Source organism: Anas acuta, chromosome 5 (assembly GCF_963932015.1).
Source record: "Anas acuta chromosome 5, bAnaAcu1.1, whole genome shotgun sequence".
Classification (NCBI taxonomy): Eukaryota; Metazoa; Chordata; class Aves; order Anseriformes; family Anatidae; genus Anas; species Anas acuta.
In genome coordinates this window covers 52,800,228-52,827,471 of record NC_088983.1, presented here as the reverse complement: position 1 = coordinate 52,827,471, position 27,244 = coordinate 52,800,228, and the positions used below count along the sequence as shown (strand labels likewise).

Sequence of the window (27,244 nt, the reverse complement as noted above, 5' to 3'; positions counted from 1 at the left end):
GTCATGCTCTTCCACTGTATTTCCACAGATGAAAACATCTCCTGTGAAGACTTATATAACTCTCAACACTATTAAAGATGTGTTTTATTTTCCGGTGAAAAAAGTCAGGTGCCAAACGTAGCCTAGAAGCCAGTCTGGATAAGCAGTATTTCCTAATAAATACCTCATGCTAAGAAAGCATGCTGTTTCTTGAAGTTAACAGCTAAATCTGCTGATACCAGATATTTTTCCATGGTTGATGCATCAAACATAAAAGACTGTTCTAAGAATGTCCTTATTTATATATATATTTATATATACTATATATATATATATATATATGTCCTTCATTTTTATATATTTCATTTGTTATTTGGAGTGAATAAGTAGAGAGGAAATAAAACAATTTTTTGTCCACAGTGACTGATGTGTAATGTCGTTTCTCTTGGCTCCCTTGCTTGCTCTGTGATTCCAGGGGAAGTGGCCTCTTCCCAGTCTGTCTTTCACCTTGTGTTTTGAGAGACTAGAATTTTCCAAGGGGCAGGAATCACAAGACAAATAGCATTTTCCACTTTAAACTGTTATCTTTAGAAAGCCTCCCAGTATCCTGGAACACCTTTCTGATATTTACTTCACTTGTTCCAATTTCCTGCCTTCCAAAAATTTACATGTTTTAATTAATTATACATCTTATTCTATGTAATCTTAGGAGCTGAATCTTTAAGCATTTGTTATTTACCCATGCATTTATTTCATCTGCTTCCTCAGTGGGGCTAACTGCAATAAGTCTTCGTGTAAGCAAAATCTTCAGTTTTACCCACTTATCTTACACTACAGCATTTCTCCTACAGTGCTAATATTTTCTGGCATCATGTTGATTTGGCACTGTCTCCAACTTTGTTCAAAACTGTCTATTACTTTTCTGAGTTTCCCTATCTGCAATGATATTGTTGTCATTCTCTGTTCATGCTGTGGGCATAAATTATCACAACTTACTATGAGCTTATTGCATTTGCCATGCTTTTCCAAGTACCAGGCATTTCTTCAGCTTGTGGCATTTGTCACAAGAAGCACAATTTACTATGATGCTGACTTCTGTCTTCAGTTTCTCTTTGCCTGTTAGCCTAAGGTTTTGCAATTTCTTATCTGATCTGTGCCACAGTTAGCTCCCTAAAAGACCGTAATGTCTCACTAGCTTTAATAATTTGCATATCCTTGTATGTTTTAATCTTCTTTTTATATTCTCTCATACACATCACCCATATTTTTGTATAGCATCCAGTATGCTGTGCAGTTCAATAATAGTCTCATAATGGCGTATTTTAACCAGAATTAGTGGAAAACTAATGTAAAGATCAGGCATTCCCTAAACAGCTGTTATCAAGAGTCTGATTGACCGTTCTTTTTTTCTTTCTTTTTTTTTTTTTGAAAAAAAAAAAAAAACATGCTCAGTCCTTTTCCAGTTACTATTCATCAATTTCACAGGTTTGAGATGTGATAGTAATTTTAGATCTGTTTTGTGCAGTCTTCTTAATCAGTGATCACTCTAAAGCCAAGAATTTGTCAACATCAACCTCATTCATTGTTTATGTTGTGTTAATGTGTTTGCACTGCTTAAACTTAACTTCTATGCAACGACTCATTTAAATGATTTATGCAAGAGCCTCTTCATTACAAGTTAAAATCCTTGTAGCTCCTGCACTGTACTCTACTGGAAAAAAAAAAAAAAAAAAAAAGATGGTAAATTTTGAATTTTGCTAGCTGTGATGGTTCATTGAAACAAAGACTGTTCTTGATGTGCAAAACAGTTACTTGTCTTGAAAATGCATTTCCTCTACATTCTGACAAAATTCAGTCTGAACTGAAAATAGCACTGGCCATATCTCTTCAGCAGACTGAAATTTCCCACCAAGGTTCATACCTAGATGCTAGTTGTGAGTACCCAGAGGACTCAGTCTAAGACACATTCTTAGCAGGGTGTTGTTAAGACAGAGATTAAATTCAAAGCCACACAACTGCTTAACTTAATATGAAACACCACAGCAGAGACAGATTCACTTAATGTTTGTGCTTCATTTGAAGCAGGATGTCTCCTATCCACGACAAGTGACTCAATTCTGCTAGAAGAGAATCCAGAGAAGGATGAAAAATATTTATTATGGCAAACCACAGTCATAAACAAACAACATTAAGGCATTCAATCTCACAAAGCACAGGTAGACCTTCTCTGAGCTGCAAAGACTGTCTGAAGTGCTGGGATGCTATGATCAGTACAAACTGATTTCTCATAGTGAAAAGAAATTTTAATTTGTCTGCAAATACTTGTGCATTTTGTATTATCTTTTCCTTGAAGCTGAGGTATGTCAGAAGAATGATGGGAATTTACAACAACGCTTAAAGTGCAAACATTTTGTAGAAGCTGATAAATACAAGTTGCCATAGGAAATCATTATATCAAATCCAGATGCATTCTCATTCAGTGAATATGGAGAAAATGTCTCCTTATATTTGTTAGAGAAGTTTCAAACCTTATTTCCTTAACACTAAAAATGAAGACTATCTTATATGTACAGAGAGAAAGATTCTCAACAATGCATAAGCACTGCAGTCTCATTAGTTTTATTCACAAAGATAATGAGGTAGGAAACACCAGGTAGTTGAGGATTTACAACCCTAAGAAGATCGGTAAATAAAAGCAACAGATTAGCCCAATATTATTGATTCCTGCCATTTAAAGTCTCTTCTGATGGACTTAATAGGCAATATATATCATTTTTAGAAGAGGTTTTGGAATGATGAGCATCTAAATCAGGAACACACATAGTCAAGTAGGCTGACAGAAATCCATCTTTTAATCTGATGGCAGGAACGCATGTAGAATTTGGAGAGATTTATGCCAGGACTCAAGGAATATAATATTCATCTTGAATTAACTAATTTTTGCAATCAATGTACTGTGAGTGATACAGTGCTGCCAGGAAAGATTTGTAGCCTGCCTAAGGTACCAATTACCTTCCATTTTCTACAATAAAAGTGTCTAGTAATATGAGTGATAGCAGCAAATTTTACACATCACTGACGATAAAAATGAATGTACTTTCCATCATGTCTGGAAACAAATTTTGTAAATAGCATAAAATAAAATGCAGAAAGGGAATCACTGGGATTTGTGCAGGAAAACTTCACTTAGTATTTTTACATATTTGTTTTTTCTTCTAGTGACAATTTCCATTAAGACTGATTTTTCAACCTCAAGTCACACTAGAAAAAAGTGTTATTGGGAGATGCTAATTCTCATCAAATAATGGGTTAGCCAAAACAGCATAATCTAAAACCAACCCAGCATGAAGTAAAAACGCTATCTAAAGCAATGCTTCAAAGCTAATTAGATCACACTCTTGGCATATACCACCACAAGTCTTTCAGATTTCCTAGGATCAGTCTTGTGTTGCAGACACTTGTCAAGTCCTGGGCATTGATTGTGGGACTCTCCCATATGATCCTGTCTCATACACTCTAATCACAGTGCTGGCAAACCACAGATTCCCAGAACAATCCATGGCTTCTCTCCTAGTTGAGGATCTGACATACCAGACTCAACCGATCAAACTGTTTGAATAACTCTATCTAGAGCAATATGATGCCATAGGTATTTTAGAAGTATTTCTTTTCTATCTAAGCAAAAGTGAAAAGACAGTAAATAAAAATGTAGCTTTTTTTTCACTATTTAAAAAGAAATAATGATTCTGTGCCTAAGGAAAGGAGGTTGAAGATAAAATGTAGGTCAGACTTGCAATATGGCATGAAAATAATCATCGCTGAGGCACTGAGAATGAAGTCAGATTACTTTGATTTGAGAATTTGAAAAGCTGTGAGCATTTGAGAATTGCCTGTGGGGCATACCCAAAAGAAAAGTTCATAGAGTTCTTTAAATACACTCCTAAGGATCAATGGGCCACAGGGAAATTTATCAGCAGTGCCCGTCAGTCCCAAGAAGAAATTTCCAAGGGCTAACACATATAAAAACACAACCATTTGGAAGGTTGTTTTAGAAAGTGGATGATTCTACAATTGTGCGTGTGCATGTATTAGCAAGGACACAGCTCCAGCATTGCTTATGACTGGCAACTAGAATTCTTATGTACACAGGGGATTATTATTTTTTTCTTCAAAACTGCACATAGAGAGTTTGTGTTTGAGTTTGAGTCTGAGTGGTGCTGGCTCATGCCAGCTGGACAGAATATCCAGTACAAATCAAGTTTGTGTACATGTTGGTATAATATAGTCCACTATGCAGCTCACTGAGCTACATTAATCCTATTTTGTCCTTTCCGATATTGCTGTCTTTCGTGACAAGTCTCTTGGCTTGGCTGCTTATAAATTGCCACAAGGTGTCCCAAGCCAGACATGAAGCTGTAGGTGAGCATTCAGGGTGAGAAGAGAGTAGAACCATAGCTGTGGTGCCTCATTCATAGGCAATATCCTCATGCATACTATTGAGGCATACTAGCTATCCAATAGGTGCACGTATAACTTTTTATTCTTCACATTTTTAAATACAATGTTTGCTATTATGCAGCAATGCAACCTTTATCTTGACATTTGCCCTACGCCCTCCTACTAGGCAAGCGGGTTCCATGCTTCAGCAGTCACAGGAGTCCTCTGCTCAGAGAAAAGCTTGGAATGGGAAGAAGTACTGAGAATTATAAAGAGATCCAACCTCACACCATATTTCCATGCCACTTCAGTTGTCCTTGGAGGTCACTTAGACACAGGAGCAGGTAAGGCGGCCTAAAGGGAGAAGCTGCTATATGACAGTGGCTTCCACGTGTTATGATACTGGAAGTAGTTTCTTAAGCCAATTTGACAAAAGAAACAATGAAATCCACACATCATATCCAGGATCTGATTACTGTAAGATGAGGTGAAAATAAAATGAAAACCTACACCACATCTTTACTGGATACACTGTCCAACCGGTATAAGATGGGGAAGATGGAATGAAATCAATAAGCTTTTTAAATGGGAAAGATTTGAAGAGCCTGGGCTTAACTTAATGAGACCCTAGCCTCTGGTCCTTAAAATATAAATAATATGATTGATTCAGAAAAGATCTTAGAAGCCTTTGCAGTACTAATGGCACTACGTACAGGCCAAAAATCACAGAACAAAATGATAAGCAAAGTACTGTACCTTTCTCAGATGCTCAGTGGGTGGCTATGCATATTGAGATCAATTAAAAGGACAGTGTGGAGTCAACTGATCTCCTTCTACCATGCTAGAAAACAGTTAATAGTTTGTTAAATAGTTCACCCATTTCAGCTGTTACTCAATTCAACCTTCCTCAAGCTTAAAAAAAGAAGTCAGAAAACACCTCTTCAGTGAGGTGTTACAAAAGCTTTATTCATTTTGACAACCTGACACTACTGAGACTGTGAGGAGTGAAAATGTGGCAGAAAGTGTGGCTTGAAAGGCCATGACATGCTTTAAGCACTACAGGAGGAAAAGCCTGTAATTGACAACATCAAATATTTACAGAAAAATCATGAAGAATTAAAGTTGATGGAATGCCCAGATTCATGTGGGAAAGAAGGTCAGTAGAAACACTCATGAAAATGAATTTCTGGAAGATTTTTAGCATGTTGGACAGAGAGAGTATTTTCTCTCTATTGGTACAATAAAATTCTTTGTATGGATATTGGTGGAAGACAAAAGATCGTATTTTCCACTCCTCTGAATTTTCTGGAGTCATTTATGACCAAGCTGATGACCATTTTATAGCTACTTTGTGCGACTATGAGTTACAGGCAGTGGAGAATGATGCGCAGGAACTGTACATACACTGCACTACTAAAAGACTATGGTGAAGTCTGCTCTGACTCACCTTCAACATGTGTTACACTTTCAATATCCATATAGCTACAGATCACAGCCAGCCTGGGGAGATGAACTAACATCTTGAGGGGGCTAGTAACACCTCGGTCTTTTTTCATTCCTGTAGTAATCAGCAACCCAGTAAGTAAAGTGTGTCTATGTATGTTTAATTTAATCCTAGTTTAACAGTCTTAGGTTCTTCTGTAGTAACACTAGCTGAAGTTATCTGGAGATGCTGGTTAAACTGAACACCAGTTACTAGTTGATGGTGCAATTAGCTAGCACAGTTTTGATCCCAAAACTATTTCTGCCTTGAGACACACTTTCTTATTTCATACAGCATTTGTAGATAAGGCTACAGGATGGTTCTATGCAGAAAAAGGTTACTTAGGAGAGTCAGCTGCAAAATTCAGAATATTGGTGTTATTCCGAATTGCATTGAAAGACAATGGCCCAATGAGTCATGGATCAGATATGCGTTAATCTTGTATAAGAATAACGGCATTGTTTTACATGTTTATCTACACTAGGAACCAAATGGTATTTCTCAAGGAATTAGCTGATTGATTTTTACTTCTCTGCAATTATAAATGGCACTCAGATACAACTACAACCTACTCTTTAATGGAAGAATTAATGGATTGAATGAGCTTTATTGCAAAACAATTATCTCAAAAGGCTGGGCTCTCTGAAGAAAGTGAAATTAGAGTCATTGCCACCTCCCATTTGTCCTCTTCCTGAGGAATGAGGATAAAAACATTACCATACAACGTATGCCACTAGCCAGTATGGATGCATTTGAAATTCACTTTTAAGGGGGAAAAAAAAAAAAAAATATATATATATATATATATATTTCCTTTATATATATAAAGGAAAAAAAAATTGCAAGTGATATCAAACATCATTTACTGGAACTTTTCACTATTGTTTTTTAATCATTTTCCTGTAAGAAACACAGTGGGCTATTCATTCAAACTGCAGGTCAGTATCAATGTGAAATCTTGAGGGCATAGTTGTTAAAGGCTTTGGGCAGGTGGGGGAAGAAGGATTGCTTTCAGATATCAAAGGACATGAATTTAGGTATTTGAGGCAGTGAACTACTGTGGTTGTTTTTAGATGATGATTATCCATGAACACAGTATGCCAGGGAAGTGTTAGCTTAGTTCCTACCCTCACTATTCAGACATCATAATCTGGGTACAGTCTTTTACTGTCCTAACAGCAGTTGATAATAAACAGATCTTGGTTTGTTTCACCTTTACTCTTTGAAACACGTAACATGCATACCCTGACTGGGCTACATGGAGAAAAATACAGATCATGGATTCTGCTGTTCATGTGGATTTCCTGTTCTTGTGTAAATACAGTACTTTAGCCAGTAACACTGTTGACATAGTCAAACTAAGGAGGCCAAGCTGTGCACAGTAACTACTTCTGGAAGAGCAAAGTTCATACAATCAACTGGAGTGTGGGTTTTAATTCTCCTAAGTTCTGCTACAGTTACATTTTCACTACCAGAAATAATTTCAGTTGAATCACTGCACCACTGTTTGAAGCCAGAGGAGTTCCTAATTTCCCAGGGTGTGAATGAAGGCAGAAGACCAATGAAGTATTTGAATGGACTGCCATTTTGTCTGTCCATCACTGTGAATTTTGTAATCTCAAAGGTTTAAAATCAAAGATACTGCATTTTGTTCCATTTATTTCATTTATTACACTTGAAAATACTTGGTTGTCACACTTTTTACTTTTCTCTTCTGGATAGGGATTGGGTTATAAAAAAGGTTTTCTAGGTTCCATGTATTAATTTCCTAACTACTGACTTTAAACAACCATAATCATTTTCATTAATACAAAGGAAGGCTGCCAGACTCGTGAGGGCAGAGTTTTAACAAGACCACAAATGAAACCAACTGCAGGTAAACAGGTGTTGCTGTTTTATCCATTTCTCTCACAGATGTGATGTGCAAATTTGAAGTCACTCACCTGCTTATTGACCTAGATCCTATCAATCCTACCTATAAACCTTCAGAAAGAGAAAGAACTTCCTTTGGTACCACAGCACTACTTCTGTTTTTTTCTTAGATATTCTTACAAGTATATTGGTAAAGACTTACACACTGTTTGTGAGGAAAAAAACAAGCTTGCCTGGGGCAGAAAGCTGTGCAAATGGACATGAAATTTAGATATTATTTTTTTCTTGCTTCTCTTTAAAACATTATCATATCAGCATCTATGCTCCTAACACTATCATTCTTACGTATTTCTTTAAGTCTTATCTTGTTTTGCCTGTCTTTGTGACAAAGGGGGCTGGGAACAAAAGGGTAGAAATAACAATATTTATGAAATATCACTCCTTCCCTGTCACTTTCCAAGCTATGGTTAATGTAAATCCTATCAGTAGTCCCTTAAGACATGATGTTGTATTTTGTTTAAGCATATTCATTATATTTCTGTTATTCCACTTTCACACAAATATCTCAGGTAGAACAGCTTCCCTATTCTATTCCACTGGGCACAGAATACCTATCTATTACAACCCAAGGTCAGAAACTGGTACTGCTAGAGGAAAAAACTAGAGGATCAGGGTTCAGAAGAATTTCCTTTTGATGGGAGCAATCACTATTAGCAGACAGAGACAGAAAAAGAATTTTACTCAAGAGGAAGCTAGCAGAAAAAACAGGTTTCAGAAAATCTAGTGGTTATGGCACTTGCATGGAATGAAAGTTGCATCAATTACTACAAAAGATTTGAACTTCTGGCCTTCATCTTCCATGTAATTAACCTAACCACTGATTTCTAGCAGCAGGCTATTAAATTACCATGAGCTAAAGAATATTTAACTGTGTATATAAACCATGTGACTTCTAAGAGGGGAGCTTGATAAAAGGAAATTGACTTTTTTTTTTTTTTTTTTAAACAAACTGCATTTTCTAGTGAAAAAAAAAAAAATCACACACAAAAAATCCCACCTGATAAGCTTTAACTGCCATTCAAACTGCAGACATAAAACAATCTTAAAACCAAGCTCTGGGCACTTTTCAGAGCACAGTTACTCACTGCTAATCTCTTCCAAACAAAATATGATCAGTAACAACAGTTCCATTCAGCGTTAACAAGAATTATTATGCATATGTGGCATAAGCACTTCTAGCATACCATGGCATTTGGCTGAAAGCCTGATGATATTTTTCGAATTTATAGCACAGTATGTGAACGTTATATTTTTTTTTTCTATCTTTCACACTGTAAATTATTCAAGCTTTATTTCTTGGCCCTGGAATATAATACTAATCTGGGCTGCCATCCAAGAAGGACTTCTTAAAGAACTAACAAGTTTGGATTAACTCTGTAAGATATGAAGTCACTTGATTATTCCAGAAAGCAAAATAAAACTGGATTCAAATCACTTTAATTTCACAACAGGCTTTCCTGCTGGTGGAAGTGCCTGGTGGCCACTCCTGGAGAGTTGAACGCTTACAGCAAGTGCATCACAGGCACCCAGAGCTGCATATGCTTGCCTTACACTGGCATCTTTCGGGAGGAATAGGACCTGTAAGAAGCCTGGAGAACCTCTCCTCATTCTGATAGAGGATTGTTTTGATCCGTTCTGACATGTTGTTGGAGCTGCTACCACCAGCTATGACTTTTACGCTAATTTTCCTACAGATACAGGAATATATAGGTATATATAAAGAGTCAGAAGAAGTGGTACTGGCAAGACAGATGCTATGGGGAAAAATAATGTTAACCTTGAAACTTGCCACAGTTCTTACAGACCTTGATAACATAAACCCTCAAAATCAAAGAAATAAAATAGACATGTTTTTGCAAATTTTGAGTTAGAGAGGAATACCAGAACTAAATGTCACTGTATATGTTTTTGTATTGTTAGGCAGCTTCTTCATCTGCTTGTTCTAGACCAGTTCATTTCAACAACAAGTGAAATTATTTCTGCCTGCAGCAAGTAGGGTCATGTGCTACGATGCTTCTGAGCATAACTGATCTCTACTGATGTGCACCAGCTGGGGTTCTGGGGCTAGCTCCAGCCAAGGACTTCAGTGCCTGAGGCGAGACTTGAGCAGAAGTGAGGCTCCTAAATCCAAAGCTACAGTCCAAGACACCCACAGACAGCTGCTGTCTGTGCTTGGAGGCATCTGAAATAGCTAGCTATCTCCTTGTTTAACCTTCAAGTTTCCCAAGCAGTTAGAATTCTGCTTCTACATGTGTCCAGGAGTGCATCAGCAAGAGCAGCCCACTCTTTGGTCAAGCCTGTATTATCCTCCCATCCTTGAGTGTCTTACTGTGGTACCAGTTGCAGAAAATTCCAATAGATTGGAACTTCCTTTCAAGAAACACATCAGTAACTTCTTCCTTTTAAGATACAAAGAAGGTCTTGCCTACCTTCTATATGATACCCATTTAGTTAAAGCACTTGCTCAGGTAGCAGTAGATTTTCATTAATTTCTCAAGCAGATTGGAAAGTTTGCCAGCTGCCAAGCTGGGCAGGAGACCCTTCTGCTACTCTGTAGCAGATAAACTCTGATACTATGAAAAGTATTCAAGGTTCATGCAGTGAAAAAAAGAGAACACCCTTGTGCATAATGCTGTATCCTGATGAACAGAAAGTTTTGTTGTTGGTTTGGCTATTTTTTTTGCAAGAGAGGTGTCTTTGCTAACATATCTTTCCTTGGATCCAGTCACTGACCAACATTTACTAACATGAAAGAGGAGAGATGAGTTCTATGCAAATGTAAATATGCTTTAATTATTGATGTAATATGAGCTGGACTCCAAACATAAAAAGCAGATTAAACCCCAGACTGGTAACCATCACAAATCTTTCTCTGGACACTGGTAATAATTTTTTTCAGACAGGCAATGAAACTGCTGAACAAGAAAAAAAAAAACATTGAATTAAAAACATGGAGTTTAACACATGGGGCACCCATGCTGAGAAAAGCAGAAAAGGCAGAAGACACGCTGCACAAAATAAACCAAACCAGATCCAAGAAAGTGACTGATTCAGTTTTACAGGCTAGACATAACCAGATACAGTCAGCAGTAGCAAATTACATCTTTGTCTCCCCCTGTGATGTGTTCAATTACTGAGACAAGAGTTTCATGCAAAGTGAACATCACAGTAAGTAATTAATTGTAGTGCAGATACTTTGAACTCTGAGAGCTGTGTTATGTTCCGGCTGTCACCACTTGTTTTGCAAATAACAGAAGATTCCACACGTCAACTTCTGTTGAACATGGGGTTTCTTCGTATTTTCAAAATGAAACTCAGGCAGAAGAAGAATGTGCTACAAATCTCAGAAGGGCTTTACTCAAGTCTTTTATCCCAGTTTTATAGGTGCATTAGACAACTCTGTACAAATGTCAGGTTATTAGTCAAGCTGGGTTTTGGTGGCAGCTGTATCTAAGCTGTTTGTCAGGGATAGATGGCATAAAGGCTTAGCAGATGGGGCAGGAATCACAAGTAGGAGGAGATTTCCAAAGAAAAGTGGAATAGTAGAGTTTGACAAGGACTTAGTGGAAATCAGAAAGCAGTCAGACACCTTGTTTGGAATGCAGTTAAACTGTGTTTAGATGCTACCAACTTCACCTACTCATCACTGCTTTCTTGACAGAGCCTCCTGCTGTTCCTTCACATCTGTTGACAGTCTACACTCATCGCCTCTTGCCTAGTCTAGTCTGTAAAAATGATCTGGACTAAAGAGCAACATTAAACCTGTCAGCCACACACTGTTATGACTACATCACACTGATCTGGATCATGTGATGGACTGATTTAGCTTCTAATTAGTAGTTGCAGTTCTGTCAGCAGATCTGGTAGAGAAAATTAATTCTAGTGTAGAGAAAGGGACAACAAGAGGTATACTGAGTTTCCTAAGTGCTATCTTGGAAACAGATCAGACAGTATATTAGAGAACAGCTTTAATGGTGGGAGCAACAAGGTATTTTGAATCAATGTGAGATGGAAACTGCAGCTAAGAGCAAGGGTTGGAAGTCTGCTATAGAAAGAACTAGGAAGGATGTGTGGGGCATGCTGAAGCAACTACAAGGATTGGAAGCCAAAATGAATTTAGACCACATTAGTTGTCAGAAGGTCCACTAACAATAGCCAAGAGTAACTAGGTTGCTTGATAGAGGCCTGCTGGGATTCAGGCTATGGTTTTGGGCATACTATCATGACATTTAAGCAGTAAGAAGAAAAGTAGGGTCATTTCTGGAGGGACTGCAGCAAGCAAGTGCAAATCTGGGAACACAGAAGTCACATGCCTTCTTTAGACAGCCGTGCCACTCCTACTTGGAGTTGTATTTAATATGATCCCTAGATTACGGAAATTGATGTGAAAAAGGGGTAAATCCTCTCTGCTGTACAAATCAAAACTTTTTGACCTCTCTCTGCCTGTTTTCCCAAACTATTATCTCAGTTGGCAATTAGCTTAGTGCAGCTGTTTGGCTACACCTAGTCATAAAAATAATCACATTGCACACCTTGCACATACTTTCCATGTAAGCAAGCAGAGAACATTAAGAGTAACAAACTAAGTTATTATGGTAATCGCACCTAAAAGCTCAGAACAGATGAATAACAGGCCAATAATATCTCCTGGGTCTTCACACAGCTTGCTGAAATACAATGCATCTGTCTGCCCCAACCAAAGACCACATCTCTTTTTATGGATTATGGATTGTTTTTTGTTGGAACAAAGCCAAAGACTGAGAGTCCATTTTTCTTTTTTCTTTTTGGCTTTTCATCTTCATGAAAACAAAGAAAAAAATGTAAAAAAATCTAGAAAATTGTTAAACTAATTTTCAGAGTAACATGTTTCCCTTTGTCATTTCTGAACAATGCTTTAATTCAAAACAATCTGAAAGGACACATTTCTTTACTTTTGAGTTGGGTATCATTTTTTCTTCAGGATGATATTTGAAAAAAAGGAAGATAGTTATTAAAACAACTTTAATTGTACTGGTAGACAGCATGTTTATAGCTTTTCAGAATATAGCTTGCAACCCTCTGATGTTATAATACGGTATGTTTTGATGGAAAATTGGTCTATTTTTTATCCTCCTTAACACTCTCTATCAATATGTAAAATTTAATTAGTTTCAAAGTGAAAGATGCATTTATTTTTACATATTAATAAAAATATCAAAAGAGCTGCTATAATGTATGCAGAAAATAAATGTCATTATTAAATAAACCAGATATGAAAATTTTAGGCTAATATCAGCTGAATACTGAAAGCAGACTGTCCTCCATGGCATTCATATTTGCAAAAGACGAACAATCTTGTAAGACGAGGTTTGTGTTCTTATGTGAGTTATGAAGGGTGCTTATAGTAATTCAAAATAATGCATTAAATAAACCCATATCAATCCTTTTCCCAAGTGTTCTCTAAATTGACAACTACCATTCAGACTGCATGCATTTCTAGGCATTTCAGCTTCCATTGCTATTGAGCTATATGCCCAAGCCTTATTTAAGTTATTATATAAATTACTGTTATCACTTTTTATGTGAGTATTTTGCTGGAATTTGCACTTTTGCATGAAGGCCTAAGGGAAAAAGGTGACCAAGTCAAGATGCAATTCTATTTATGTACACAAGAATATACAAGGTCTTGTACGCAGCAGAAAATAAAAATCAACAAATGAACACCAAAGTCTTCATTGACAAATTCTGAGTCCCTTTCAAATCACACTTAAAAATTCTCTCCTTAGATCTGTCTCAGAAGCACAGAAGTCATGTTCAGTTTTTTCACAAATGTACAAGTCCTATTTGAGCATTACCTAACTAAAACCTTTCTGACATGGCACTGTAGTTTTAAGCAGGCTTTCACTTGTGTTTCATTAAAGCAAAAAGATGTATATAACTATCATCTACAATTACCCAAAGTGAAAGGTGATAATTAAAGCTTGGTTGGATCAAACCCTCGGTGACACAATGAGCACATTCTACCTTGAGTTAATTTTCTTTGCAACCAACCCTAGCCACTATCAATCTTCTATAAAATTAAGTAAAAGAGACCTCCATAATATTTCCTAAAATTTTGTGGAAAGGTGTATTTACTGCCCTTAGAGTACCCCAGGCTTGCAGAGGCCAGTTGTATATCTGATGGTCAGGAGGATTAAGCAATGATGATATCAACGATTAAAGGATAATTCAGGTTGGAAGAGTTTTTAGGAGGTCAGTGGTGTTTCACTGACACATCTTGCATGGGATATCTAAACAGGAAAATGGCAAAAATTGCACAACTGCATTTTGAAATGAATTTAATGAGTTTCATTCAAAATTGGCACGAACAGTAGCCCAATTCCTGGTGTGATCTAAATTTAAATTGTAAAATTCCCATCATTTCTAATAAATGTCTCGTTTTTGACAGGATGAAAAGGTGGATCTCAAAGTAATTCAAAATATGATTTGTTTTGACAAAGTTGTAAATACTCAGCTATGTGGTCCTTAATGTTCAGCCCTAGGTGTCCAGAAAATTGTGTTTACAACCCGAAGCACTGAGGGAAAATCTACTGATAAAGGAATCCAATAGCAATTGAAACTAGAAATCGTATTAAAGAGGTTTGGGATTTTAAGAGTGAGAATGGCACTACTAGAAAGGTGTTATAAAGAAGCAAGAACTTGTTTCAAAGAAGCAGAGTGATAACATTTGAAAATGAATGAAAAACTAAAAGGGAAGGTTTCAGTGTAATCTGTCAGAGAGTTATGGAAAAGTGGGATTCATTATTTTTGTTGAACCATTTAAACACCAAAAAAGGAGAATTACTAGCTCACTCGTTATGCATACATGGGAAAGTGGGATATATTGATATTTCTATTTCCCTTATTGTTAAAAATAACAATGGCCCTGTTTATTGCCACCAGACGTGCTCTGTTCCTTTTGCTCGTATACAGGAAGACTCTGATCTTGCCCGTGAGGATGCTGACCTGACTGTCCTGCTGTTGCCCTCTGCTCCCAGTTTGCCTTCCCTTGCAGAGCAGCCCTCTCTTGCTGCTAACCTGTTATTTCCCTCCAACAGCACACATAGGTTTATGGCAAAAATGGCAAAATGTATATATTTTTTTTATCATATTTCCACTGCTGCTTTTCACAATCCTTTTACTCTTTCTTCTAATTTATTCATCTTTTATTGTTTCCTTCTGTGTATTCCTCTGTACCTCTCCTGCCTTCCTGCCTTGGCATCTCATGTTTTTTTTTTTTTTTTGTTTGTTTGTTTGTTTTTGTTTTTTTTTTTTTTGTTTTTTTTTTTTTGTTTTGTTTTGTTTTTGTTTTTTTGTTGTTTTTTTTTGCTCTTGCAAAGTGATTCCCTGTCTTTCCTTCTCTTCTTTCTTTACTTTTGGGTTTTCTGAGTCTTTTTACACAGTATCCACCTTTCTTACAGTGTTCTTTCAGTCTTTCCACTTTCTCTTTGCTAGATGCACTTACTTTTCTTCATTTTATAGAAGGTTTTTAATCTTTCTTTACAAGTCTCCTTTTCTGCTTTTATGCCCATATGTATCTGCCCTTTCATGTCAATCTGCCCTCTGAATATTGACAGCTGTACTGGGTGTGGCTTGGATGGAGTTAACTTTCTTTATAGCAGCCCATATGGTGCTGTGTTTTGGATTTGAGACTAAAACAGTGTTGATAACATACCAATGATTTAGTTGTTGCTGAACAGTTCTTGCACTGTGTCAGTTCTTTCTCTTTTTCCCACAGCAGGAAAGGATGTGGGAAAAGGCTTTCTCTTTTTCCCCCTTTCCACAGCAAGTAGGCTGGGGATGGGCAAGAATTTTGGAGAGGACACAGCTGGAATGCAAACTGAGCCAAGAAATATTCCATGCCACGGTTGGGGGAGGGGGCTTCAAGGGAATTACCCATTGCTCAAAGACTGGTTGGGAATCACTCTACTTGTAGAACGTGCTGAGTGACTGCCTTGTTTTGTGGTTGGTTTTTTTTTTTTTTTTTTTTTGTTTTCTTCCTCTTTGCTTCACTTATTAAACTACCTCTATCGATTCACGTTCTCTTGCTTTTCCTTTTCTTACTCTCTCCCCTGCTCCACTGTGCAGGAGGACTGAGCAAGCACCTGGTGATCAACTCACCATCACATTGCCTGATTTTTTATAGAGTCCCAGCTTCTGAAGTGGTATCATTATTTTAGAATCTAAAACTTCATTTTAAAAGAAGAAACGAAAGCAGAAGTAACAAGCTTCTTGTCCGTAATGTTAAACAAAAAAATCTTGGAAGAGTCTCATTTTTTAAGAACTAACAAAAGAAAGTCTGTTTAGGATATTTTAGCGTTTGGAATTAGCAGTGCTGCCCACTTCATTTGAACCTCTCTGCCCATTTGCAGTCTCTCCTGCCCCATACCTGAAACACATCTATTAAGTTCCACACACTGACATATGTTTATGCTGCAATTAAAGGAAGAAGCTGTTTTGTCTGCAATGCATGAGCCTACTTCAGGAAACCCCTGATGACTTGACAAAAGCAGCACTGGAGGTAGCTAGAAGCAGTTTTAATCCTTTCCTTTGGACTGCTGCTGTTGCTAATGGCTTCTGGCTGCTACTGTAAAGAATTATGCCTCCTTCAGGGGAGTTTTCAAGGTAGACGAGGAGTGTTCTGGTGTCTTGTGGGAGGGTGGGTGGACAAGAAACAGGAAATAGGCCTCTGGCCTTTCTAATTATACAGCATACAGATGTTCCTGAGGTGGCCCATTCTGTTCCTTGCCTGTCTGTAACTGTTCTGATAATGAACACAGGAAAGTCGATCTGCTGGAACTTTCTGTTTAATTCCTGTCACACATCAGAGAAAAGAAAGAAGTATGAACCCCTGTTTAAGGATTGATCCATGAAGGAAGTACATTGGTTCCTGGACTCTGGCAACTGAGTTCAGATTACAGCTTCAGACATACTCAGGAAAACAGTAGTAGATGGGTCTAAGTTCCATTTGCTTAATTGCATTCCTAAATTATATGTACTCCTGCCTGGTGAGGTTTGAGATTCTAGTGAACAAAAATGATTAAAGAAATAACATCTGTCTTTACTGAACTGTTGCCCCACTATGGTCTTCTACCAGAATGTGTTCTACTGCTAGCAGCAGGATTATACTTCTTTACTACTAGCAGAGGATCTCTCTGCTAGAAGTACTGTACATGACATGTAAACAGAGTCTCTGACTAGTCACTGTAATTAAACAATCAGCAGATCCAGCAGGTCAACTTCAGCACCTTTATGTTCTCTGCAAACCAGAAGTACTTTTTCTGTTATTTTACATATTTACTCTCTACTTTTCAGAGAGAATTACAATTTAGAGATACCATCTTACCAATCTTTACCAGTTTAGCACAAATGTGAACTTTAATGGATATATGAATTTTTAATGGAACTGTAATTATGGGTACATGAATGTCTGCAGTTGCATACAGTTCCCAAAGCTCTCTAGATTCCCTTAGAACGAAAACTTCTTGCAGGGTACAAGTGCTGATCGTTATCAATGTCAAATTGCACAAACCCCACAGGGAAAAAAAAAAAAAAAAAGAGAGAAACCTTTTATTATTTTGTAAGCAAACACTCCCCTGTTTTTTTGCCTAATTACATAATTATTCTCTCACTGATATAAGCTTATCTCACTTATATAAGCTTTGTACAAGAAGTACTGGATGGGGCTACAGAAAGGTGATACCAACTCATTGCTAACACTAATTGTCATTTCATTGCTGCTGTTTGTTGAAGTGCCAATTACACATCTCCTTTTTAATGTATTAAGACATACAGTAATCATGCATCTACTGCTTTTATAACTCCAAAGGTAGTTCAGCAGCAGCTTGAGGTATGTCTCCTGTATTCTGCAGCCACGCTGAGCTATGTGAAGAGTCCAGTGAATGGTAAATTAACATAATAGAACTGCCTCACCAGAAATCAAATAAAATGCTCACTTGATACACTTTAATCTCAACCATCTAGAAATGTTCAGCAAAAGGAAATATAAGTGACAGCACAGCTTCAAACTGCACACCAGTAAGCAACACAATGCAATGTTTTTGCATTGTATCTTCCCTTTGTGGAAGAAGAGAGGAGAGAGACAGCTGTTTATAGGTAGACTGTTAGAATTCTTCCCATTAGATTACCGCGTGAAGGCTTTTTTGTCATTACTGTAAGAACCACATAGACAAGGATGACAACACTAACAGAGAGGCATTCAGACAACTGAATAAATTGGCATATTATGACCTCAGCCTGCAAAATTCCAGGTAGAATTGTATTTTTTTTTCCCAAGTATTTAATTCAGGCAAAAGCAAAGTAATAAAAACAACATTTAGGGTTAAACAAAGATAAGAGAGAAGAACTAGGATTAATGAAAAAGATTAAGAAAAAAAATTAGCTGACTATCACGAAGAAATACTGACAGTGAAATTTCCTGGATTGTCTTGAAATTTACTGGATTGGTCTTCTTTGCTTACAGTACAGACAGAAATACCATCAGATTTTGCCTTGCTTTGGCATTTTGGTACATTTGTTTCTTCCACATTTTGGAAGCACAGAACTAACTACAGAAATAGAACTTACAATATGTTTACCAGAATTTCTCTGAGTTTATACCAGTTTCAGGGGTTTCGAGTAGGCAAAAATGTTCAGGTCAGTTTAATTTAGTCTAAGAAAATTCACTCGTTCTCAGTGAAAATTATTTTCCTTATGCGGAAGTATTACAGATTTACAGATTATTGCAATAATTTCCAATGCAGTTGTTTACCTCTGAGACTAAAGTTACTAGTGACTACTGATGTCACTAGTGCTATTCAACAATGCACTGTGAACTGTACCTTTTACAGAAAATGAAGCAATGTTTAATTGAAACATATTGAAAAAATAAATTGAATTTTTATGAGCAATGTCCCAAAGGTTATATTTTTTAATTTTTTAAACAGGACTACAATTAAAAAATCATGATGAAAATTACTGCTTTTTGTCTACATTTTTAAGCAAACTTCAGTTTCAAGACATCTATACCTTTCTAGGTCTGATCCATTCTCTGCTTTGGAAAAAGTAGGGACTCAAGGTTATTTACTTTAAGACTAACACTTATTTTCACTATTACCACTTATATTACCACTAGAATTGTTATTTCCTATTATTAGTACCGTAAAGAAAACAATATTCAGATCATTATGAGGTAAGATTTTATGAAGACCCACCATTTTATTCAGTATGTGTGACAACATTTTACCTGGTTCCTTAGACTTCTTGCAGAGATTGCTGGTTGATTCCAGGTGCTGCCTTGCTCATTTCTTTTGCTGCAAGTTTTCTGGGTCCCTGTGACCAAAAAAAATAAATAAATAGCCAATTATTTCTGTTACAATCCTCCTCAAACATTTTGTCTGGGATTTCTACTGAGAATAATTGCACCAACAGTGTTATCTTCTGTAGTCTATGAAATCCAGTAAGAATCAGCAAGAATCACCATCACCATGGTGTTCAGAGGCTGCACACGGCCTCTGTGAGCACTGTGCCATTGATTTTTACTGGACATGGCTAATCATCTGTTGGCTACACTATGGTTATAGCTGCTAAGATCAAATGCAACAAACATTTGAGAACAGCAGCGTTAAGAGCATATTCTCAAGTGAACTTGTAAGGGGGAATGTGCTTCTGAAGTTAAATGACTGACACAGGTTCTTTCCTGAAGTACAGATCTGTCCTAGATAAAAAGATCTCGGTGAGCTACAGTTCTACGTATGTGCTCTCCAAGATTTTCGAACTTCAAAATGATGTATAAAAGCAGATCATTTATTAACCAACATCTATAAGGAGGAGACATCAAATATAAATACATAACAATTTCCTCAAGAAGAAACCATGCCAAATCCCTGCAAATCTCTGTTCTTGATGGAATGTTTCAAGACATACATGTACATGTGCGTAAGTGCAGTGGAGCTATGGAAGGCAGTCTATAGATATCAGACTCTAATCTAATGAAGACGACATTGAATATACCTCTCGTTATCTGCTGGCAAGGCTTTTCCTGTTGCAATAACAGGTGGACTTTTTAATGATATCTGTCCACTTCAGTAATACTCAAAGCAATTATAAAGCTGATTCTTTCTGTCATGTCCTTAACTTGGAAAAAATAATTTTCTAATTGTTTGTCATGTTTGATTATTTTATAATAATTCCTGTTTTGTAAATAAATAATTTTAATTTGTTTAGGATGCATGATCTAGTCAGCTATGCTTTTTCAAAGTAACAGTAAATTCCTTGGGTGGTGTGAGTACAGACCACTCAATAATATTGAGTATTGGATATTAAAAGGACATGAATAGACAGAACAATAAGATCCTAGGTAACACTTACTTGAAGTCACTTCTAGAGTAAATTGAAGATATTATCAACTTAATCTTAAATAAATTAGCTGGAGCACTGGGGACAGTCTAGTTCCGATATCATACATCTATGTAATGGCTATAAAAACATCAAAGATGCTCAGAATGTATTTGAGCAGTTTGAACCACTCTGAACAATATGCTGCCATGCACACTGGCATCAGAGTTGTCACACAGCCACTACAGTACATGTAGATTTCAAGAGTACATATGTACAAACATGATCAGTACTGCTAACAGACTAACAGGTGGTCCCTTCAAGTAACTTAGATTATGTGGCCCACTAAAATAGAAATAAAAATATATTGGGTAAAATCTTGCCCAAAGTTTTCAAACCAACCAGTTGCCTGATCAAGGTACAAGAGAGCTTGTCCAGTTAAATATTCAAAAGAAATAGGAAATTAGGTATGTACTGTATCTGTTGGTCTGTGTCTTGAGGCTGACAGTATCCAACAATTTTAGGGGGAAAAAAAAAAAAGAAAGAATACATGGAATACATGTAACAATTCCCTAGCAAAATCAGGAAAATATGCAACAAAGCATTTGAGAAAATAGCTTCAAAGAAGCTGGAATCTAGTATTCAGCTGCAGAAGAAATATAACTCACAGAAATACTTAGCTTATATACCTGTAATAGCATCAAATATTTAAGTTAAAAATTAATATATACCACTGTTTCTTTCGTATTAGTCAAAATCCAAAATGAAAAGCTTGCCAACTTTTTAACTAATGTCTGTTGTATTTGTATCATGGTTCTGATTAGAAAATTGCAGTCACCCTGAACTAGTTTTAAAAAAAATAAAAAATTAATTTTACAGTGGCCCTTCTGATTAGAATAAATTATACCTATGGTGGTATTATGACCACAAGATGTCATTTCACAAGTTGTAAAACACCTGCTAATGTCTGATGTTTACTTTTCCATTTTTAATCACCTTTCTTTGTCTTTTTCTATCACAGTTGGAATTTTTCATACTTCTCTGTTAATTAAATAGCATCTTTCTATAGGTAGATTCTTAATTATCCAATAATTCTTAGCTCAAAACAAACACAATGAAGGGTGAAGTTAAAAATGACCATTAAACTATTCATACTGTGTCTGTTTTCACTTAGAGAACAAAGCAAGGGCAAAGAGGCAAATAGATAAGGAGGGGAATGTCCATGGAATAAGTAAGTTAAAGAAACAGAGGAGAATGTATAGCAAAAGTAATACCAATAAATCCCCCCAAAAAGTACTTATTCCCTTTTCTTCTTCCCTCCTGCTACCCCTTGGCTTAATCTATTGGAAGATCTATGTTTTATTATCATTTTAATCAGGAGACTACACTGTGTATTCCCCTTGCCACAGAGATAAAGAAGATGGGTTTTGATGCTTTACTACAAGTACTTCTATTGATGACATCAAAAGGAGTTACAATTCTGCAAACAAGGAATATCATATACTAAAACATGCAGAAGTAAAATTAGCGTATTTATAAACTCATGTAAAATGAAAATAATTGCAGGCAAAGGGATTTTCTTCTTACCGAGAAGGAGAGATTCATCCTTACAGATGGGATAATAGGCCTTCGTAGCTCTAGGGGTTAGTTACTAAAGCTGATCAGAGGTACACAGTTAACTAGTTCTTGATAATGACCTCTTCTGAATTTCTCTCTCAGAGTAGGGATGTTATCCAGAGGGTAACATTTACTCTGCCCAGTAGCAATTGGGGAAGTTGCAATTTGCAGCAGTGAATTGCTGTGTTCTCCAATCTCACTTAGAATTAAACTAAGCAAGAATGAACCTAACTTTCGTATTCTGATAAACCTTTAAAATAGCTTTGGACATACTGTTACTCAGCATTATAGAAAACAAGTTACCTTTACGCTCAGCTCAATTTTTCTATTTCTTTTCCATTTGCATGTTCCATTCTGTGTTCCCTCATCTGATCATGCATCCGTCCTCTTATCTCTTTTCCTCTTTTTGCTTTTTATTTCCCTTACTTTCCATCAGCTAAATGAGGCAAGAGTTCTGTAGAAATAAACAAAAAAAAACACACGGTCATGTTAGTAAAATCTATGCTTGACAGCATACGTTATTTATATCTATATCATAATGTATATGCACTGATGATAAATCAAGCTTTCATATCCTGCTTGAACTGCCAAGTTTCTTCACATTTGAGGACTTGCCTTTGAAACTGTAAGGTTATTTCAAAATCATTTTTTAAAAATTAATACTGAAGAGTCAGAAAGATAGATGCATATAAAAATGTAGAGAGATATAACCCACTCATCAAAATAAGGAATAAGAGATTCATAGTTTTCAGTCACTATTGGAGTCAATTTGAAGGTCTGGAAAGAGAACACTGTGCCACTTCACAATGCATTTACAACCAAAATGTCACCCTTTCAATAACCAGGACTAAAAATCTCCCTTTTAGTGAACACACATTTTGAATATACTATGTGGGCTATTTAAATACATCAAGTGCACAGTATCTGGCCTATCAGCCCAAGTGTTTGACATCTCCGATTCAGATCAGATATTTTGGGAATATGCATGAATATCTTAAATGGTGTTATTCTGCTCTTTACTGAGATTTCTTTGAGCAATTACTCTATAAACATTTAAAACCAAACAGGAACTTAGTGTCTGTGCAAGTCTGTCCTACATCCTTCCTATAATTGTACATAATTCTTTAGGAAAATTGTTGCCAGGAATTCTCACCTGCCTCCTATATCTGAAAAAGGACATTTCAGATTCTATCTGCTGTATATAACTGCCTTCAAAGGCAGAGCCAAGGAACTGCAGCTCTGGATGATTCTTTCACTGCTGACACAAAGGCACTTCATGTTTCTCGTACAGTACTCTGAATGTTCATTTAGAAAGAAGCTTTTTCCTGCTACAATCCAAGTTATCATATCCTCAGATGAAGGAAAGCTGTCAAAAGCCAATTCACTTTTTAACAGTCAATAGCCGAAATAAGGTCAGTGACTTAGAAACATAAGACATTTCTTCTTGCATCCAATAAACTGAAGTGTGCCTTCCTTGCCAGTCAGTCTCTCTTGACAACTTCAATGCTCAGTCCAACAGTTTTTAGCAATCTTGTTATCTCCATTGCAAGCAAAATACTGGAGGAGATACTTTCAGACACTAGGATAGTTATGCTGCATATAGTTTTCTCCAAAGATACAGTTATAGTCCTGAGTCTCTATATGATTCCTTTATAAAAGGTTTCTGGTAATACAGTGATGTCATGGTAATCCTTACATAAAATCTTTTAAGGTCCAAGTTACTGTTTCATGACTATCTCAAAGTTGTCTAGCTAGTGTTAGATCTCCAGTTAGAGTATCAGATATAACACCTTACAAACACAGTAAAAGAAAACTTAGCTCAAAACATCCTGCTTGATAAAATAAACAAACCAGTTAAAAGTATACTATTTCCATGATTTCTTAGAATATATTCTGGATAGTTTCAAATAATGTAAGAAAGGATGGTAATTGCCAAAGGGAGAATTGCTGAAATAGTGGGATACATCATTCTTTTTCAGATACTCGATAATACAGCAACCATAGTTCCAAGGAATAAAGTTGTATCAGGTAACAGAATCTATAAAACCTAATACCTTGTAGCTTCCTACATTTCTTATTTATCATAAAAATCATATGCAAAGACTACTTAAAGACTGGAAGAGTAAGATAAGATATGAACTCAGTAGTGTAAGCAGTGTAAGTAGAAGACAAAACTGGACAAATCCTAACTGCTTCCCTAAAGGGTAGCCAAAAGGAAAATAACAGAATTAAAAAGGAATCGAATTTTCTAAACTATTTTCTATGTACGGCATATCCTATTTAACACTACTAAAGAGCAGCTACTTCTGAGGCAGCTGGTGTTCACACCACTGCTCCAAACAGGGACCAAAGACACATTTGGCTATAAACTGCAGCAAATTCCACTGAGATTATGAAGGGACACGCAGCATGTTTCAAGTGATTTTTTCAAAAAACTGCAACATTTTAGAAAAGAAGAGTCCTTGGTTATTAAAATCTTAACAAGAAAAACAACATAGGATATTGTATATTCTGATTTCTTTTCCAACAGTAAATTATCTTTGAATTACAAGTTAAGACTAAACAGATAAAATCATAGAATCACAGAATTGTAGAATGGCCTGAGTTGAAAAGAATCTTAAATATCATCTGCTCTGGAGAAGGTTGCCAACCACTAGAGCAGGCCGCCGAGGGCCACATCCAGCCTGGATGAGAAGTACATGTCTGTTTTCTTTCACTCCACACCAAATATTTCATCAACATATAGTTGTGGTAAAGTGGATGCTGTATATGCATCTACATGCTCTTTTCAGTATAAGCATAGCTTTTTAAAAATCTGGAGAATGTGATAAAATACATGCAACTACCAACCTGCCTCTTTCTCACATCTCAGAACTGGAGCACATGCCTCCGGAGATAAGTTTTTTTCTCCACTGATACTGCAAGCATTTTGCAGTTTACTAACAATGGGCAGTTCAAGTGTAGAAAGCATCGCAGCTTGTACTGAGATGAATACACAAATTTAAATTTCAGGAACAGTTTGTTGTTTTTCTAATGTGTAGCATTAAAAGTGGCATAACATCAGAAGATTACTCTTGTTTTTTCATTTTTGAGATATATGTCATCTGTTGTAATAAAAAGCACATTCGTTACATCAGAAAAAATCTGAATTTTCTGCCAAAACAAAATGAATGAGGCTACATGAAGGATTATTTTCCTGAGTAAGCTTCCTTTACTGGTACAATTTGATAAATATACCCACTATATTGCTGAAATAAGGTTTTTGTTTGTTTGTTTTAAAAAAGGATTATTTTTGACATAACATTCTCCACTGCTGCCAAAATACTTTCTATACTACCTTGCTTGACTCTCCTGAGTAGCCTGTATTGGAGGCCAGACTGCAATGAAGGCAGGTCTTTTCTTGATTGAAAGTTCAAGCATGTACTGTGTATACACCAACTCGATTAGCATATGTAGCTGTTTCAGAGATGGGTGCCAATAACTTGCCTATCTTACGTGCAAGTTTCACAGAAAACCAAATCTGTATAGCTGAATTCAGAATTCTTCACACAAACATGGATTTTCTGTAGCTCTGAAGTTAAAATCTCCCAGGAACTGATACAGCTTTTCAGACCAGAATACTCTTGCAATAATCTTTTCAGACTTTGTCTAGCATGGACCACTGAACTTTATCAACTGATTCCTCTATAAAACCTATATCCTCCAGCAGAACTGTATATATTTTCTCTGAATAGGTCTTGTCTTGATTTAAAGACTTCAAGGAGATGATTTTACCACATTCATAAAGTTGTTGCAGCAGTTAAAGTACCTCTTTATTAAAAACTTGAGTCTAATTTCTGTCTTCAGTATAGCTTTGTGTAGTAGATTTAAGAGCCCTCTTATCCCAAGGTATCATGCATATACAATGCAGACAAGTCACCTCTAATGCATTCATTTAATTTTGTCACTGTCTATAATAGCAACAGCAAACTATGTATTTTGGATACTCCACTGCTGATAGATTACACAATAGATTGTTGCCTCCTTTGTATAATTGTGATTCATGTCAGTCACTGCTTTGCAAAATAGTACTTCCTCTACCAGTATGTTCTGTATTCTTGGCTCCAAGAGTTACTGTCTCCCATACGGTTGTATTAATTTGTGAGCTCAAGAAGACCTTATAAATACGGTGATTTAGAGAACTGCAGAATTTCCCTGTCCCTGCAACTTGGTGTGTCAGAATCTTCTTCCACCACCTGTAACCTTTTATAGCAGTGTATGTATTTCTGTTTTTATCCTAGGAGCTCTCTAGCTAACAAGCAAAGCATCTATCAATTTTAAAAATAAAGCTAGATTGAAATTAGTCTTATTTAATAAGTCTTCCTCAGCCATTGTGCAACAAAAGTTACTGAGGCACTGTGATTTCTTCATACAGCGATTTCTTCAGTTCTACATGACATCTAATTAGGACTCAGTTATAAATAAATACTGAACTCTTTTGCATATATTCTTGTTTAGATTACCATCCTTTGAGACCTGTCTGTAGTACTGCTTCTCTGACCTACTTCTATCAAAATGATCCAGGCTAGCATAAACATGCTCAACATTGGATCCCTCAAAATAAACTAGGTTAGGGTGCAGATTCACATATGAATTTTGGTGGCAAATCTGAAGGGATTGTAGTTTCTTGTAGCATGGGAAAAGGCAGTGGTAGGCAACAGCAGGCTGCAACAGCCCCAGCTGTAACCACATCAGTTTACAACTCCTGCTCACTGCAGGTAGGCCACTCCATCTTATTCTCCTGGTTTAGATTTGTTCTTATATTTATAGGAATGACTTTATTCCAGTAAGTGTATGCCAGATCAGGTCATGTAGCACTCTAACAAGATAAAGCCATCATAAGATACAGAGCTGGCACAAGCACTGTTGTGTTCTGGCCAAATTGAGGTCAAATTTATGCTGCCAGATAGCTTGGCAGCTGTGTACTGATCAAGCATTAATAAGGAACTTCAGATTTTATGCTGCCACAGAAACATTACATTTCCAAGCTTTTGTAATTCAGTGGCAAAAAAGATGCTAACATCCCTCCTGTCTAAAAGTTTAAGCAGCATGTAGACTACCTGTAGTTCAGCCCATCCTTCATCTGGCAGTACGAATGTCTCCTGCTCAACCGTGAACATTCAAACCTTATATTCACAATTTTTACAGAACTAATACTAATGCTGACTGAAGACTTTGTAGCATAATGTAAAACAAGAAACACAAGTTAAGATGCATTGCATTGATCATCTGTATAAGTCTGGAGAATACTGAATTTATTTATTAATCAAATTCTCTTTGTTTAAGTATACAGTTCCATCCTTACATTTACTTGAACTGTGTCCAGAAACATGAAAGTCTATAGAAATTAGCAATTAATTCTGCAGTTATCAGGTCTTATGTTTTAAAATTTGTCTAATATTT

The 27,244-nt window shown here is 36.4% G+C and overlaps 1 long non-coding RNA gene across 2 annotated transcripts in view; it reads right to left on the bottom strand.

Annotated features, from left to right (window-relative positions):
• Window positions 1-27,244, bottom strand: part of LOC137857785 (uncharacterized) — a 92,477-nt gene that overhangs the window by 46,614 nt on the left and 18,619 nt on the right. For both annotated transcript variants that reach the window (XR_011097279.1, XR_011097280.1), the window contains exons 3-4: window positions 22,106-22,256; window positions 19,095-19,180 (exon numbers count right to left, since the gene is read on the bottom strand). This is a non-coding gene — a long non-coding RNA (uncharacterized lncRNA). The remainder of the gene's footprint in view (window positions 1-19,094; window positions 19,181-22,105; window positions 22,257-27,244) is intronic.